Source organism: Chelonoidis abingdonii, chromosome 6, assembly GCF_003597395.2.
Source record: "Chelonoidis abingdonii isolate Lonesome George chromosome 6, CheloAbing_2.0, whole genome shotgun sequence".
Lineage (NCBI taxonomy): Eukaryota > Metazoa > Chordata > Testudines > Testudinidae > Chelonoidis > Chelonoidis abingdonii.
This window is the reverse complement of record NC_133774.1, coordinates 106,769,846-106,787,692: the sequence shown is the minus strand read 5'-3', so window position 1 is coordinate 106,787,692 and position 17,847 is coordinate 106,769,846. Positions and strand designations below refer to the sequence as shown.

General features: G+C 42.2%; 1 protein-coding gene across 6 annotated transcripts in view; it reads left to right on the top strand.

Annotated features, from left to right (window-relative positions):
- The first annotated feature begins 5,927 nt into the window (after positions 1–5,927).
- DENND4C (DENN domain containing 4C) overlaps positions 5,928–17,847 on the top strand; it is a 134,045-nt gene continuing 122,125 nt past the window's right edge. For 4 of the 6 annotated variants that reach the window (XR_012656156.1, XM_075067309.1, XM_032797541.2 and 1 more), the window contains exon 1: positions 5,928–6,126. The gene's annotated coding sequence lies outside the window, so the exon portion shown is untranslated. Of the gene's footprint in view, positions 6,176–6,711; positions 7,159–17,847 lie in introns of those variants that run through there. The other 2 variants (XM_075067306.1, XM_075067308.1) reach the window with 2 other exon arrangements.

Genomic DNA, 17,847 nt, shown 5'->3' with positions numbered 1-17,847 from the left:
AAATTCCAGTTGAGATGAAGGAAAGGCTTGAATTAATGACTCAGAGTCCTCTGGAGACAATATGGATCGCAGATTTGCTAATTTTCCAGATGACAGTCACAGCATGAGGTTTTTGTAATGCAACTAAAATAGTTATTAAAAGGACAGGGATCAAAACCAGCCTCAAAATGATTAACTTTAGCAATAGAGTATGCCTCACTCCAATCAAAAAGGACTGCCTCAGAAGCCTGCATAGCAGAATAACAATAAAGTCCCCCAGAATGGAGACTGGTACTTGACTATGCACTAGGTGGCATCTCATGATGATCTGATATTTCACACAAACTTATATGTACATGTGTGTGTATAAATTCCAGTAATGTCAGATTTTTTGCAAAAAGTGACAAAGAGTCCCGTGGCACCTTATAGACTAACAGACGTATTGGAGCATAAGCTTTCGTGGATGAATACCCACTTCGTCAGACACGTCATTTGCAGTCATTTGCCACAGAGAAAATGGGAAGAGACGTTGAGAAAAATTTCTGGATTTTCAGTCTGCAAATGCAGGCAGGTCTGTCTGAGTGTAGACGGACCATCAGCTTCTGGCAGCATTTTAACCAGCGTGTCACTGAGACTAGCTCTGAGTGGAGCAAGGGAACATGGTGGTTAAAAAGCCAGCATCCAGTCTACATGATGGCTCCATGTTGCTGCCACTGGTGAAGCTGTCATCCTGCTAGCAATGGTGGGAGATTTTAAGAATAAAGAGTAGTGTAGACTCAGCCAATGAGATCTAAGTAAGTGTCTTGGGGCCACAAAGCAGTTTAATGAGCTAGTGGCCAGCTGGAAGAAGGAGTCAGGCAAATTGATCCAAACTTTAAAAGGAAGTTCCTAATATATATTGCAATTATCTAACCACCTGCTGGAGGTACAGGTAATAGAAGTTGCAACCAATGGCTGCAAAAACACAGTCCTTTATGTGCTCAATGGACTGGATGAACCAATAGGGAGAGCCTATAAACATTTGAGTATGTCTGGTATTCTGTTCTACAGAGGGCAGTGCGGCATCTGCACAGCAGCTAGTTCATTACATAATACATGCAAAAAACAAACAAACAAACAAAAAGATGACAATGAGGATGAGACAAGCGAGACTTGCAGCAAAAAGGGGGTACAGAAAAGGTCTAATGTGTGTTTCACAGTCATGTTTTCTGTGGGCTGTCAGTGCTGTGAGCAGAGCAACTTTAGCATGGGTTCATAGGTTCAGTTGCACCCACAGAAATCATAAAATCAAGGCAGGGTGCCAAACCTGAATGGTGCTGTGACTCTATATGCCAGATTGCAACACTACTCACTCAAATTTGGCCCAGCCACACCACTGTCATGAAGGAGGAGTGGCTGCACTGAACCTGAATAGTGCTGTGACTTCACAGGCCAGGCTGTGATGCCTGGAGTGGGGAGCCGGGCCCAGCCCCACTGGACAGAAGCCCCTGCTGCAGGGCTACCCTCCTACCCACTGCCTCCCTTCTGCGTTGGCCCAGTATTATGGCTGTGATGCCAGGACAGAGGGTGAAGTTGTGGGTGATCAGTGCCCCCCTTGACTACAACCCAAAATCATGTCCAAGAAGAGTCTAGTATAGTGCACCCATTTAATGGGAAGGCTCATCATGCCCTGGCTGTGAGGCAGCATACTCAGCCCCTGTGGGGGCATGGTGGGGGGAAGGAGTGCCATTTCTGTTACTTGCAGCTAACAATAGTTGATATAAGAAGCAGCACTGATGGGAGCCATATCCAACCATTCTAGACTGAAGAGACAGCGGCTGTGATGTGAGGCTTTTGAGAGGAAAGGTAGCATAATGTGTGTCTGGAGAACAGAACAGAAGGATCCTAGAGACTCTAAGGAAAGCTTTGAAGGCTTCTTGAGAAAAAAGCTAAAATAAGCTGACATAAATCTACCCTGTCTATTATATAAACTCTCCCAAAGAATTACATCATTTTATTTTCACTTAAAGGGATTTAAGTGTCAAAATGACTACTTTCAAAATATTCCAAGGTCTGCTAACTCATCCCTTAATTTTTAAAGAAACTCCTAACAACAAAAAGGAGAGAGAGAAAGAGAGAGAGAGAGACTTTTCAGCTTTCTTGGTGATATTTATGAAGATCTTTCCAGCAAGAGAGAAATTGACATTACCAATGTTCTGATCCTGCAAACACTGACTTTACATACCTGGGGTGAAATTCTGGCCCCACTGTAGTCAACACCAGAAACTCTCACTGACTTCAGTGGGGCTAGGATTTCACTCCTGGGATACAATTTGCTCCTGTATTGTAGGCCGCTTAGAGCTTCAGTGGAATTTAAACGGTGGACAAGCCTTGTATTGGCTCTCTACAAGGGATGAATTTAAGCCATGGGTAACCCCAAAAGATACTCCTGTACATAATTTAGGGGGGTGGATCAGGATCCAACTGAAAATACAGAGGAAAACAATGAAAACTCTACTACACTATGCTGTCAAGTACACAATAACCAAACTAAAAAAAGAGAAAAATATTTCCCCCCACTAATTTCTTTTAGTTGTAGTTATCTCAGATATTACTTGTAATAATTGTTGGCCAAAAAGTTTCAGACAGAAATTTGACTTTCAAGTTGATGGTTTACCCTTCAAATTTATTTGTACAAGCTTTACCTTTTACATGCCAAATGTAAGTCCTATATACTGTACTTTAAACTAAAGCTTAAGAGTAACATGGACCTAACTTTCAGCACTGTGTGATCAGTGGTTGGAACCATGAGGAGCATGTAAACCTTCTATCTCCATCCTCTCTCAAAAAATCTAAAGTTAAGTATTGTAAAATCATAGCCAGCTGCACAATCAAATGAAACACTCAGGCTCAGTTCTTTCACACTTATACAGCTGTTTGAATGAATGGTGCTACCCAGCTGCATGGACCAAGATTCAGTGCGTGATCTTCTCTTCACTTATCTTCTTCCTTCTGCTCCAAACTCCTATGCCATATGCCAGGTTTGGGAAATCAGCGAGTCTCAAGGGCTAGTCTACACTAGAAGCGCGACAAGGCCACAGCTGCACTGATGCAACTGCACAACTCTAGCACATTTGGTGAAGATGCTTTATGCCAACACAAGAGAGCTCTCCCATCAGCATAATAAAACCACCTCCCCGAGAGGCAATATGTATGTCCGCACTGCGGGAGAAGATCGCCTGATGACATAGCACTGTCCACACCAGTGCTTAGGTCCGTATAACTTATGTCACTCAGGGAGTGGCTTAGTTAGAACCCTGAGTGATGTAAGTTATATCAACATAGCCAGTAGTGTTGCAAGCTCTCAGTAACATATCCACAATTAGTGTGTTTGTGTATGAGTGAATGAATGCTTCCTGTAAACAAGAGGATAAAAGGGACCTGAAGTGCTCTGCCAGGGACATGGTAAAGGGAAGGCATCTTGATTCCTCAAGAACTCAAACTATTTTCATCACAGAGCTCAATCAGCACAAATCATCTCATGCACCACCCATATACCACTGAAACATGAGACGTAAACATCTTACTTGTAGTGGAGGGCCCATGCCTTGCTTGGGGGCCTCCTGCAGCTACAGGTTTGTCAGCATTATATGGTAAATTAATGTAATGGATTCTTGGCAATTGCCTGAACCTACCCTAAATAGAGATCTCTGTACTGTTGTGCAGAAAGAGAAGTGAATAGATGATTATAATGTAAGATTTTTAAATTATAGGCTCTCAACAAAACTCAAGGGTTGACTGGAAGGTGAAAGTAAATAATTTAGGTATTATCTTTCGAGCAGTCTTTACAAGATTGGTGGTTAAATCATCATCTCCCATGAAGAAATCTGCAGAATGAGGGCAGGAAACTCCCTGAGGTTGCCCTCTAGAATTTTCAGAAAATCAGCCTTTGAAGTGGGAGGAAGAGGAGCAGTTGATCCCACTTACTAACCCCGTGGAAGGGAGTTGCTAAGAAGTACAGATCTATTTCTTCTATGTTGTCCTGCTGGCCCCACTTTGTCCCTGACTGTCTTCCAAGGATGAACAGGGGAAGCTATGGAAGAGGCTTTGAAGAAGTCTTCCCGTGCCTTTTGTGTCATTACATGCAATGAGCCGGAATCTCCTCTCATTTTCAGTGGCTTTATACTGGGGTAACACCACTGACTTCAGAGGAATTACTTCTGATTTATACTGGTGTAATAGAATCAGGTCTAAAAACAACACAGATGATTAAGGGAGACAGGATCAGGCCCTCAATCCTTAATCTTTAACTTCAATAATTTTGCCAAAGATTTGATGTGAAATAATTTGTAAATGGATCTTTAGCAGTGCACCCACTGTAGGTCACAAAAACAAAGCTGAGAGCTTACCTCAAAGGAAACAATAGGAGCTTTAACATTAAAGGAAATTTGTGCTTTTTGGTATCTGTTTAATACCTTTCCTTTTTCTGTCTGAAAAATTAGTGCAAAAACCTGTTGTGTTTACAGAGGGAAGAAATGCCTGAGCCCTCTTGTATTCATTTAGCACTTATGTTTTTTCCCACTGCAGAAAACGGTGCCTACTTTGGAAGACACACAGCTCTTTAGTATTTGATGGTAAAGTAAAATATAAGCATAAATATATGTCAGCATAAATATAAATGTCTTAATGGATGAGTGCAGAGTATCTGATTACGTTAGTGTATAAATACTTGTAGGCTTGTAACAGTTCTGAGCCTGGAAAGCCTCCCTATTTGTATGTGGAGCCAAAAGTGCTTTCTGAAACCCTCAGGGTTTGATTCCCACAAGCAGTCATTTGCACCAGTGCAAAGGAAGTATAAAACTACCAAGTCAGTACCAGCGCTGCAGGTGTAGGTGCTGGAACTAAGGGTACTCCTACACCCACCACTAGCTTGAAGTATTTTCCATCATATACAGCAGGGGTAGGCAACCTATGGCATGTGTGCCGAAGGCGGCACGTAAGCTGATTTTCAGTGGCACTTCACACTGGCCAGGTCCGCTGGCTACATGTCGAAGGGAGTGTGGGGGGCATCTGTATTTTAATTATATATTTTAAATTAATGCTTGCTTAAAACAGTTTTCAAAACGCTTTATTGAATGTATACATACAACAATATTAATTATCATACTTATAACTGAGAGATCATGTCTATATCAATAACATATAAAATTATGACTGCACACAAAACCTTAGACTGAATCAAATGAAGACTCGGCACACCACTTGCCGACCCTTGATATACAGGGTTTACAGTTTGATTCAATGGCTCTCAGCACCCCCTCTACATATTAGTCCAGCACGCCTGGCTGCAGGTGCATCTTTTTCTTCCCCTCCACACCTCCGCTTTTCTTTAAGCACCTAACTTTAAGCACCCAAGTTAGAAATGTTAGCGAGGGCTTGTCTACACACAGACGTTATTGTGCTGACCAGGAGGCACCAGGAATAAATGTGTTTATCCGGATTTAGTAAAAGCAGCAGAGTCCTGTGGCACTTTATAGACTAACAGACATACTGGACCATGAGCTTTCGTGGGTGTATACCCACTTCATCAGATGCAATACGCAGGGTATTCACCCACAAAAGCTCATGCTCCAATATGTCTGTCTTTAAGGTGCCACAGGACTCTTTCCTGCTTTTATAGATGCAGACTAACACAGCTACCCCTCTAGATGTGCATTTAGCTTATTCCTGTACAGGGGAGGGGAATAAGCTACACCGCCATAATAACAACTCTTCCTAGCTGGTGTAGCAGCACATCTTGCGCTGATATCCCTATGACCACATTGGTAAGACCCTCACAGCCCTGTATTATACCCGTACGAGCTGGGTCTGCACCACGCCCAGGTTCTCTGATAGGCGGCTGCGGCGCTCTGCGCACGCCGGGGCTGCGCCGCTGGGGCAGCCGTTGCTCTCTGGCGCCCCCTGGCGGTGAAGCAGCCGGCGGCGCAGCCCGTGTGTGGCCGCTCCCCCCCACTACCGCCTCCTGGGCGGGTCCGGGATCCGCCTCCAGCCGCTTGCGGGGGTGAAAGTAACATGGTGGCCGCTTCCTCTCCAAACAGCAGCGGCGGGGCTGGCTGCTCCTGAGGCTGCAGCAGGGGGGCCTCGGCCGGGCGCACAGCTGCTGCGGGGGTGAGTCCCGGGCGGCGAGGCGGGTCTCCTGCGCTGGGGGTGGCGGCAGGTGAATGAGCGGGGCCCTGACAGGGGAAGGCTCGATCCCGCCCCCCCTGCCCGAGCCGAGGCGCAGGGTCCGCGAGAGATCCCCCTGTCCCGCTCCGTGCCCTGGGGGCAGCGCCGCGCTCCCGGCCGGCAGGAGGGGCCCGGGCTCGGTGGGAGCGGCTCCTTCCTCCTGCCGCGCCCGGCCGCCGCAGCTGTTCCTGCCGGGCTCCCGCTGGTGCCAGGCTCGTGTTAGTCCCCCTCCCCCAGCCCAGTGTGCAGGCTCCCTCCGGCCGGCAGCTGCGGCTCGCTGGCCGGAGGCGCCCCCGGGGGATGCTCGCGGGAGGCCGGGCTGACAGGTGAGGCTCAGGGCAGCTCCCCCCCCCTGGAGGCGCCGCCGCCGCGGGGCTAACTCCTGCGCGCAGCTGTGCAAGGAAACCCCCGAGGTGTCCCGGCAGGGAACCGGTCCAGCCCCCTGGCAGAGGACCCGAGGCCACAGGATAAGCGCTGCCCTGGCTGGAAGCGGAAGCGCTGTTAGCCAGAAGGGCGTTCATGTGATCACTCCTCCACTCCCGAAACAGGTTGAAATAGATCTTTGCAGCCAAGGTCCCGGTCGGATTATGGCTAGTTACTGTCTTCTGGGGCTTGGTGTCTTCCGTGACGCCTGCCCCAATTCAGCATTGTAACGTAGTTGTTGCCATATAGCACTCCCCAATATTGCCTTGGCCGCTGGGCTGGAGCATCGCTTGGAAATGCTTCCTTCTGTTTCTGCTGTAAGGGCACTGTTTTAAAGGCGTTGGGTGCTACCATGGATAGAGTAGCTACTAGGGCCTGTGATGTGGTAGCTCTCACCTGCGGAGACCCGACCATAGTTCTCAAGGGGATATTACATTGATGGTATTAAATAAGGTGGCCAAATTGGGGTGTCTGGCCACACTGCTGGTGAGAATAGGGACAGGATCTATCTATACTGCACCTATCATGTCTGTTGCTACTTTCTTATAAAAGGTAAGTGTTTGAACTCTGCTATAGGGTCCAATGGTTGAACAAAATTGTACTGAAAATCTAGATGATTGCCTGTTACTTCATTTCTTGCTCTCTTTGTACCCATATGCTGTAAATATGAGTTAAACATTGTTCTTACTACATTTCTTGCTCTGTTACCACTCAGTAGTCTCTAAATATGAGTTAAATATGAGTTAAACATGTTCCATAAAGGTACCTGCATTGTGACTGAAATAATTAGAGAGAGATACATCAAAGCTGCTGCTTGTGGTTGAACTTTCAGATCTTCATCAAGTTTTAGCTTGTAAACAAATGTCTGATCTTTTAACCCTTAATTCTATCTGGTGTGACTTATGTGAGCTTTAGAGTAAGCTTCTGTTGTTTGCTTAAATATTGTGGCTTATTATGACAACCTTACAAAGCTAAATGTAAGCCTGTATTTGTATATATTAGTGGGAGGAAAAGTATCAGCTTTAATAATGAGTTGTCATTGGAGCTCTGACTGTTCTTTCCCCTTGTATCTTTATCTCTTTACAATTATGGTGGTGTGTGTGGTGTGGGTTTTTGTTTGAAGAAATAAATAATTGTTCTCCAAAGAAAGTATGATGGGATGGAAATTATTTACCTGCTTTTCTCCCTTCCCCATGAATCTAGAATCCTTATTTCTCCCCACCCTTCCTCTTTTGCTGCAATTTTTTTTAAAGAACAGCATGGTGTCAACTACCCAGCACACTCATGAGCAGTCTCAAAATAACAAACCAACGTGAGCACATGATGCAAGAAAAAACATGTTGGCTAGTAAGCTGAAATCAATTTCAAGGACTATTACAAACAGCTGAGTGTTTTTGTATTTTTTAATTCTGATCTGTCATCAAGCTATTTAACAAACATGTCCTCACAAACATGAGTGTTGGATATTGTTCAGGATATCTTTTTTGTTATTCTTTAAGAACTTGCTGACTGCTTTTTACCATGCTGGTGAATATGAAAAATATAATGTACCTTTCATAACTATGTATGAGCTGACACAGCACAAGACTCCAGCAGGAATTATTTAAGTCTTGTTTGTAAAACATAATATAACTTTGCCTAGTAAAATTTGCAAAATGAAATGTGAACAACTTGTTAGAGAAGGCATATCTTGTATACTAGGTTTGGAACTTCATTGTCGATAGGCAGCTAAGACTTTAGTGGTCTCAGTGTTCAGGCTCAGGTTTTAGTCTCTAAAATAAAGTTAGTGGAATATTATTGTATTTGTGACTGTGTAAAGACATTTATGTTCTGCTTGTTTTCTTTTGGACAGCTGTCAGGATTTTTCCATGGTTTTTCTTTGTATGTGTCTGACTCTTGTGCCTTTTTTTTTTTTGGGTCTTTGCTTTATTGTAAACTAAAAATGCCTCCATCAGTATTCACCTGAGCGTGGCAATTAAAAATGAAACTGTCTAAGCTCAAGTAAAAAAATAGATAATACCATTTCGGTATTGGAATAATGTCCTTCTAGTTTGGAATCTAGATCTGATCATTCAGAACAACGCTGCTATTGTGCTGCCAGCTGTTGAAGTGAGTGCTTATTGTGAATGTGTCCACAAATTTGGGATTTTTTCCCCTGACCTCGTTTAAGCCAGTAGAAAATAGTGTCTGGTGTTTCAAAGTAACTAGAGCAGGTCTGCTCAGTCCTATCTGCATTAAGTCCTTTTGCTCCATCCATATATCTGTTCATGTGAAAATATACATATTCTCCTTTATATATAAAAAGTGTGCGTGTGTATATAGATAAGAAAATATGGGAGGGGCTTATTTAAGTTTATGAAAACCCCACATTCTTCCACTGCAGAGCTAAAGGGACAGTAAGAATGATATTGCTAATAAGAGCACTGAAGGCAGATGGCAGATGGCATGACAGTTAAAAGATCTGTTAAACTTGCATGTTACTTGTCACTTGTAGATCTCTTGTGTAATTTGGGTATAATTTCAGTGGCAACTGTGGACACAGAGCACCTTTCTCCTCACTCAGTCCATGTGTAAAATTTTTGAGCAGACAGTCTGTGTACTGCCACAATGAGCCAATATCTCTTTTTATGATCAGGTCAGTATGTACAGTCAAAGCATTGAAATCATGTGAATTGTGGTGGTTGTAGCCTGTTAAATCCTGGCCTCTCTGTCAGATCTGATTTATTTATTTACTCATTCCCCCAGCAGCTTTGTCTCCAAAAGATGTAGAAAAGTTACCCTCTCAGATTTGCCATGCCTAAAGATGGCAGTCTTTCATTGCTGGGAACTTTAGCCTAGCACCTTCTAGCTCTTGCAAAGCCTTGAACAAGAGAGACTTTTCCTGGAAAAACAAAGAGCCTTTAGTCAAGGGCTGGATATGGGGAGATAGATAGGGTAAGGGGATTAGGTGGTTGTTCTCTTCCAAGCTCCTCCCATGTGAGTTGCCAAATGCAATGTTGCTTATCGTTGATTATGCAGATGTTCAGAATGTGTGTGTGTGTGTGTGCTCAGTGGACTCCTTAAGATCTGCTCTGCTCCCCCTCTGTAGTGCTTTAGTATGCCAGCGTGCTCTGCTAGGCTGCTTGGGCTTAGCTCCTTTATTTTGTGGGATGAGGGAAATGGCTGTATGTCTTAAATTCCATCCGTGTCTGGCACCAAAACTGTGCAGGTCAGTAACTTTCCCCTCTCGCTTCTTACATGAGGAATGAAATGGCCAACAATGATGACAATTTAATTATCATCCGTAGGCATCGGATTTAACACCTTAATGAAATGAACGGGCAGTTCATACCCTTCAGAGCTATTGTTCCAGTCCAGGCCTTCTGCAGATTCTTATGAAGGCATCAGTTGTATCTGGTTCACAGTCCTTACATTTTCTTTGCAGCCATAAAAGCTAGAGACTTTGTTCTCTTAAAAATGAAAGCCAATATTCTGGAGAGGAAAACAGAATCTCCTTAAGAATGCCCCTAATTTGGGCTGTATCAGCTGCTGGCTGAGTTTCTGCTATGTATTCTGAACGAGATAGATTTTGATGTGTATCATGTGGCTAATTTGAAAGGGATTTTAGTCTGGGATAATCTTGATTTAGAATAGCAAGCTCAAGGTAGTAGCTGATACAGTGTGCAACAGCAACATGAGTTACAGTATCTTGTCTAAACTTGGCCTGCACATCATTTAAACAATCCATATTCACTGTTTTAATAATTCAAGCCTGCTAATTTTGATTTGAGCTGTTCCTGTTAATTCACCACCCTTTTTTTAAAACCGTGCTGCTTCCCTTTTAACCCCCAAAATGTAATAAACTAGTTATGTATTTTTTTTATCCAGAAGTTTTAAAATAGCATAAATCAGGGATTGACTTGCAAAGTAAGCTGCTTGGCCTTGGCAGCTGCAACTGAGTTTACAGTTACCAGGCTGTAACAAAATGCTAGAAGTTATCTCCCTCCGAAAATCAAACTGTATGTTGCAGCAGTGAATGAATTTCAGTTTTGTAACAGTCTATTTGGGTTGCTAGCCTTTCTGGCAAAACTAACAACTACCTGACTGTATGAAGCTACACTGGCATAACTGCATGGTGTAGCTATAGCCTACACTGATAGACAGGGTCTTCCGTTGGTGTAAGAACAGTACCTCCCTGACCAATTGTCGGTACGTTGACAAAAGCATTCTTCTGTTGATATAGCTGTGTCTTAACGCTAGAGTTAGGTCAATGTATTTTTGTCAGTCAGTGGTGTGGTTTGTTCACACTCCTGTTAACCTAAATTTTAAATGTAGACCAAGCCTCAGCACTGCATTTTTCCCTGGCCCCACACCTGTGTTTTTAAGGCACTATTTGTGTGGCTGACATGTATAATTAGCGCATTTCCCCAGTGGCACCATCTTTCATGGGCATTCTGTTTCTTGGCTCTTTTTTTTTCTTTCTCTTAGCCTTCCTGATCACCCATCCCTCTGACTGGCAACTCAGCAGCCTCCCTTGTTGTTCATTGGGCAGGAAATTAGATACTTGTACCTGTGTCAGACTTCTGGCCATTAAGATTTTTCCCCCTTAGTTTGTTGTATCATGTGTAAACCAATTTTCTGCTGTTGAAATAAGTAGTGTAGTAATTTATAAATCAACAGGTTATATATTTTGTGTAGGGGAGAGCTGCAAGTATTTTCCTTGGATCAGGGAATTTGGAGGATAAAATGGAGAATGTTCAATTATTTAAGTTGTGGGGGTAGGTGGAGGAGAGACCTGCAATAATTTGTAGGCTGCTGTAAGGCTAACTAGGATTAACATTTAAAGAGTAATTTCTAGACACCACAGTGCAAATAAGTGATGGTCACATTAACACCACCCTATATCGAAAACCTACCGACCGCTACGCCTACCTTCATGCCTCCGGCTTCCATCCCGGGCACATCACACGATCCATTGTCTACAGCCAAGCACTGAGGTACAACCGCATCTGCTCTAACCCCTCAGACAGAGACCAACACCTACAAAATCTCCACCAAGCATTCTCAAAACTACAATACCCGCACGAGGAAATTAGGAAACAGATCAACAGAGCCAGACGTGTACCCAGAAGCCTCCTACTGCAAGACAAACCCAAGAAAGAAACCAACAGGACTCCACTGGCCATCACATACAGCCCCCAGCTAAAACCCCTCCAACGCATCATCAGGGATCTACAACCCATCCTGGACAATGATCCCACACTTTCACGGATCTTGGGTGGCAGGCCAATCCTTGCCCACAGACAACCTGCCAACCTGAAACGTATTCTCACCAGCAACTGCACACCGTACCATAGTAACTCTAGCTCAGGAACCAATCCATGCAACAAACCTCGATGCCAACTCTGCCCACATATCTACACCAGCGACACCATCACAGGACCTAACCAGATCAGCCATACCATCACTGGTTCATTCACCTGCACGTCCACCAATGTAATATACGCCATCATATGCCAGCAATGCCCCTCTGCTATGTACATCGGCCAAACTGGACAGTCACTACGGAAAAGGATAAATGGACACAAATCAGATATCAGGAATGGCAATATACAAAAACCTGTAGGAGAGCACTTCAACCTCCCTGGCCACACTATAGCAGACCTTAAGGTGGCCATCCTGCAGCACAAAAACTTCAGGACCAGACTTCAAAGAGAAACTGCTGAGCTTCAGTTCATCTGCAAATTTGACACCATCAGCTCTGGACTAAACAAAGACTGTGAATGGCTTGCCAATTACAGAACCAGTTTCTCCTCCCTTGGTTTTCACACCTCTACTGCTAGAACAGGGCCTCACCCTCCCTGATTGAACTAACCTCGTTATCTCTAGCTTGCTTGCTAGCATATATATACCTGCCCCTGGAAATTTCCACTACCTGCGTCTGAAGAAGTGGGTATTCACCCACGAAAGCTCACGCTCCAAAACGTCTGTTAGTCTATAAGGTGCCACAGGATTCTCTGCTGCTTTTAAAGAGTAATGTGTTCACTCTTTCCTGAAATGTGAAATTCTTGAAATCAGAGGTAATTTGTGACTACATCGAAGGGAATAGATTTGTGCCTCTCTGATTGATCAGTCAGGACTACTGCAGAACCTGGAAACAGGACAGGCCTAAAGCTGAATAAAAAACTTCTGCTGGGAGTGGGTTGGGTGGTGTGAGAAATATCTTTTGGAGGCCTCCTGATCCTATGTGGGCTGTACAAATGGCAGATCAACTAACCCTCAGTGGAAGTGACAGTAGCTTGATCAGAATGGGAAGTAAGTCATGTCTGTACCTCTTCCAGTGTCTTGGCAACTTGAATTTCCTATTCCTAATGTATTGTAAGTGATGACCTGTGGTAAAACACATGAAGCTTTTGGTGTTCAGATGAATTCCAGATGGCAGAAGGCTGTTGTGTTGTCCCTGTTCTAGATAACATGGAAATATGGATGCACTTTAATAAACCTCTAGTGAATTGGATTTATGAAGGTACACACTAACTCTTGAATACTGTTCCTGAAAGTACGTTGTAAAGAAATGCTGTGTTCTGCTAGTAGAAATCCTATCAAAGATGCTGATAGCTTGAGAAAAAGGATAAGCATGGAATGCACCAATGGCCTTTCTTGTGGATCTTAATCCATGCAAGGTTTGAACATTTCCCCAAATGCCTACAAATAAAATGTGGATCTTAGAATTCAGAAGGGGGGAAATGGAGGATACCAACACAAAAGGTGTTGCTGTCAGTAAGCAATTTTAAGAACTCAGCCCTTCATCTTTACCTACAATGAGCCACATCTGTAATGTAATGAGTTTTATAGTTTAAAAATCTCTTCCCTACCCCTTCAAAAAAACTGAAGTTCTCACTCTTTAGCCTACATAAACTTGACAACAGCTAAATTAGAATGGTAGCAATGTCAAAAAGGCTGTATTTGAACTTCTTATACTGTCTGATTGCTAAATATGAAATATTTTACAAACCAAATATGAGCACATGTATTTAAAAGGGGCGTGGTTTTGGTCTTGGATCAGCCATATTCAGAACTCTCAAAACATGCCTACAATCTAAAACAGTCCACATCTAGGAATGGTGGCGTAGCACATGGTTTCAGGTTTTATCGTATGGATTTTTTTTTTTTTTTTGATACAGCATGATGGCTCTTCTTTTGAGTGAGGTTGAATATTTTCAGTCCGCTATTTGTTTGAATTGTTTTAACTAATATTTCATAGTCAGGTGTATCCTATGGACTTCTGGCAGTATAGCTATGTCAGTGAGGGGAATGGTGAGGTATGAATTGTGATTGACATAGCTGTGCTGGCAAAAGCCCCTAGCGTGGCTGCAGTTATACCAGCAAAGCTGCACTTCTGCTTGTATAGCTTGTCTTGCTTGGTGGTGATGGTAGCAGCTTGGAATAAGCTGTACATACTCATGGCTGCTCCGCCTCTTCCCACCCCACTCAGTTCCGCCTCCTCCTCCGAGCATACCCTGTCCCTGCTCCTCCCTCTTCCCCCTCCCACCGCACCTCTTGAATACCATTGAACAGCTGATCATGGCAGGGCAGGAGGCACTGGGAGGGAGGGAGAAGAGTTGATTAGCGGCCCTGTGAACGGGAGGTGCTGGGGGGGGGGAGCGCTGGCTGCCAGTGGATAGTAAGCACCCACAGAGAAACACACAAGTTGAAGCGAGTACAGTACTGTAAGTGCCAATGACCGATATGCAGATCGGGACCAACGTGAATTGGAACATGTTCCCCTATTGATGAATGATGGATATCTGAAACAACGGATAAGAGGAAGACCTATACCAGGGACCCCCTGTATTGGCAGCAACACAGCTTTGCCAGTATAAGGTGCATCCATGCTGGGACTGCTTTGCTGGCATATATATAGATTTAGTCTCAGCATTTGCTTTTATAATTTTTTTTTAATAATCTAGAACCAACCATTTTCCACTTGGCACACTCATTGTCTTTTATCAGATGGGAACTAGCAATATCAGGCAATGTAGCCTGCCTGTGGGAAAACATTAACTTCAGCAGTATGCTTTGAGTGTTTAGATGGCTGTAGCTATTTAGTTCATCCATTGCACTACAACACTATTTATAAAATATAGCAAAAGTCTGTGTGTAAATAGGTGGGTCTTGACTTTTCGGGCATATTGCCGACTCTCTAGTTCTGTTGGACCAGAGGGGGAGACAGATTCTGGATTTGAGGTCCTCCATTGGGAAAACCTTATTCCCATCTTTATGGTTATATTTGGCAACTATCTGCTTGAATGCTTTAGCCCCCTTTCTCTTCAGATCTTATCCCAGAAGCAGAAGGAGGCTTCTAGATTATCCAGGACCTAAGCCATGTGATGAAAACCTCAAGATCTTCTTTCCAGGTGAAAAAGGACTGCCTTTGCATATTATGGAGGCATCTCTATTGTTAATCTGGGGGTTATCTTCCTGTGCTCAGAATGAAAATGTGGCGTCTTTTATTTTGGGCCATTGTCTCTTCACCAATGTTTCCATGGGTGTATTTCTATTAATGTTAGAAATGACGGGACTCTCTAGGTTGGGCAAAGTGCCAGCAGCTGCTGATGTTGAGAGCTCCATGTAGACCTGTTCAGAGGAAAGAAATGTTTGTGTTGGCATTTCCTTTAACTTACAATGAAGGTTCGTGCATTAAACACTGATTATATACAAAATACATGGTAAGAACACTACAGAAACCCAAACACCTATTAATTTTAAAAGTTTTCAGTAAGAAAAGAAGCTATTGCTCTTAATTATTTTGATTAACACTGATCTGTGAAAATGTACATTAGAGTACTAAAATTGGAAACTTAAAATCCAATTCACTCTTTGTATTACTGTCAACTTGGACAATGAAAATGAAATTAACATCATAGTCAATTTCACTTTCAGGTCCAATCATACAATATTTAAGTTTCAAATACTCAAGAAAAGTGTGTGCATAGATTAAAAACAAATATTTTAAGGGCATTTTGTACCAGTGAAAATGGTTCTATTGGTGTAAAGTTTCTAAAAAGCTTTGGGTTTCTTTTGTCACTTTTTACACAACTTAAATTTTGAGTTATTAAATCAACAGGTTAATAGAAAAGTTTGCTTACTATTGGAGACACACTTTAAAAAAAATAGGACTGTCAAACAATGAAAGAATTAAGCACGAGATTAAAAAAATTAAGCCCAATCGCAGTTTTAATCGCACTGTTAAATTTCAATTTATATTCTATTATTGGTTGTAAATATTTTGGATGTTTTTCTACCTTTTCAAGTATATTGATTTCTATTACAACAAAGTTATAGCACTCATTTTGTTTTTTATTACAAATATTTGCACTGTAAAAATGATAAAAGAAATAGTATTTTTCAGTTCACTTCATACAAGTACTGTAATGCCATCTCTTTATCGGGAAAGTGCAATTTACAAATGTAGATTTGTTTTGTTTGTTACATAACTGCACTCAAAAACAAAACAATGTAAAACTTTAGAGCCTACAAGTCCACTCAGTCCTACTTCTTGTTTAGCCAATTGCTAAGACAAACATTTGTTTACATTTACTGGAGATAATGCAGCGCACTTCTAACTTTCAGGTGACACGGTAAATAAGAACAGGTGTGTGCATGGTACTTTTGTAGCTGGCATTTCAAGGTATTTATGTGTCTGATATGCTAAACTTTCAGCCACCATTCCAGAGGACATGCAACTTGTAGGAGAGCTGTTTTGTAAATAGGAGAGCATGTAGTTAAAATAGTCTTTCAATGTCTGTGTACTTGTTTCATTAGGACAAGTAATGTTTAAACACTTGCTTTTGACTTTGGGAAAAGCATAAGAAGGATGGGAGCGAGTCGATCTTAGTTTATGTATCTCGTGCTATTTAAAGTAATCTGTACTTTTGATCCTGGAAAGTCAAACTGTAATCAAGTTTTCTATTAAATGATTCATATTTCACTTTGAAGATTCCAGCAATGTGGCTAACTTGTATAATATGGATATTTTAGGTGTTAAGTAATGTTATAGTGGAAACAGTGTGCCACGTAATTTTTCTTTACTTGCCATCTGGTGCCTGATAAGACCTTTTGACATACACAATAATAGCAAGCTGAAGCATCTCTTAGGTGACTTTCATCACTTATGAACTGTTTGAGGAAAATAGTTATGGAAGCATTTGTTTCTCTAAGTGTTTTTTTGCCTTTATGTACTGTTTTCTTTGTATCATGGGGTTTGTCTTTTTTTGAAAAAATGATTCTTGCACATAATGTATAGCATTATAAAAAATATCGTAATAGTTTCATGTACTATATTACACACGTGCATGCACACAAAGTGGCTGGAAACCAACGAATCGTGAATTTTAGTACTCATTTCTGTGACAAAATATATTTGAAATGTTTAACAAGTCCTTCTGCAGGAAATATGTTGCCCAGTAGGAACAAAAATTTAGGAGGGAAATGAGATTTGATGTCTAAGTTAAACAATATATATATTTAAATCCTCTTCAAAGATTTTGCAAAACTCTGAAGGGGGAGAATGGAATGTTTGGCTGTGGGACACTCTTATTTAGTAAAAAAAAAAAAAAAAAAAATGAGATCCCCAAGCTTTTCATTGCATGTGTTTAAGTGACAGGGAAAGATAAGCCATCAATCAGGCTTGCTGTGGAATATGATGACCCTCTTGTCTAACAAAATTGGTCCCTCCCACTACAGACTTAAATCATGTTTTAACATTCTGGAGTGTCAATCTGACTCCAGGATAAAATATCAGCAGAACTTGTCATTTGTAAAGCTTTTCATGAATGAGTTTGTGATATTGCTGCTTCCTGTCTTGTTTTGCACCTAAATGTTCAGATTCTTGACTTTTTATGGAATGTTTTTTTGTCTTTTTTTTTTTTTGAAAATATCATAAATTAGGTGAATTGATTAAAACTTCATTGGTTCGCTTTTGTTTTGCCAGTAGGAACTTTAATCAACTCAGGGCTGGGGTGTATGCTCTTTTGCTGTGACTTTCTTTTGACTAAAAACTGATATAAATTGGAGCAGAATGTAGCTCTTCCATGTCTGCTGCTGTTGAGCCATTATTTCCAGCTTTCTTATCTCCCATTCCTTTCTTTAAATTGGGCCAATAGCAGTGGCCTAGTGAGCTGGTATTTAATTCTAGAGGCTGCCTTTTTGTGGTCCACTTTTTCTGAAGTCTCTGCTCTTATGTTTGAAGAGAGTCTTAGT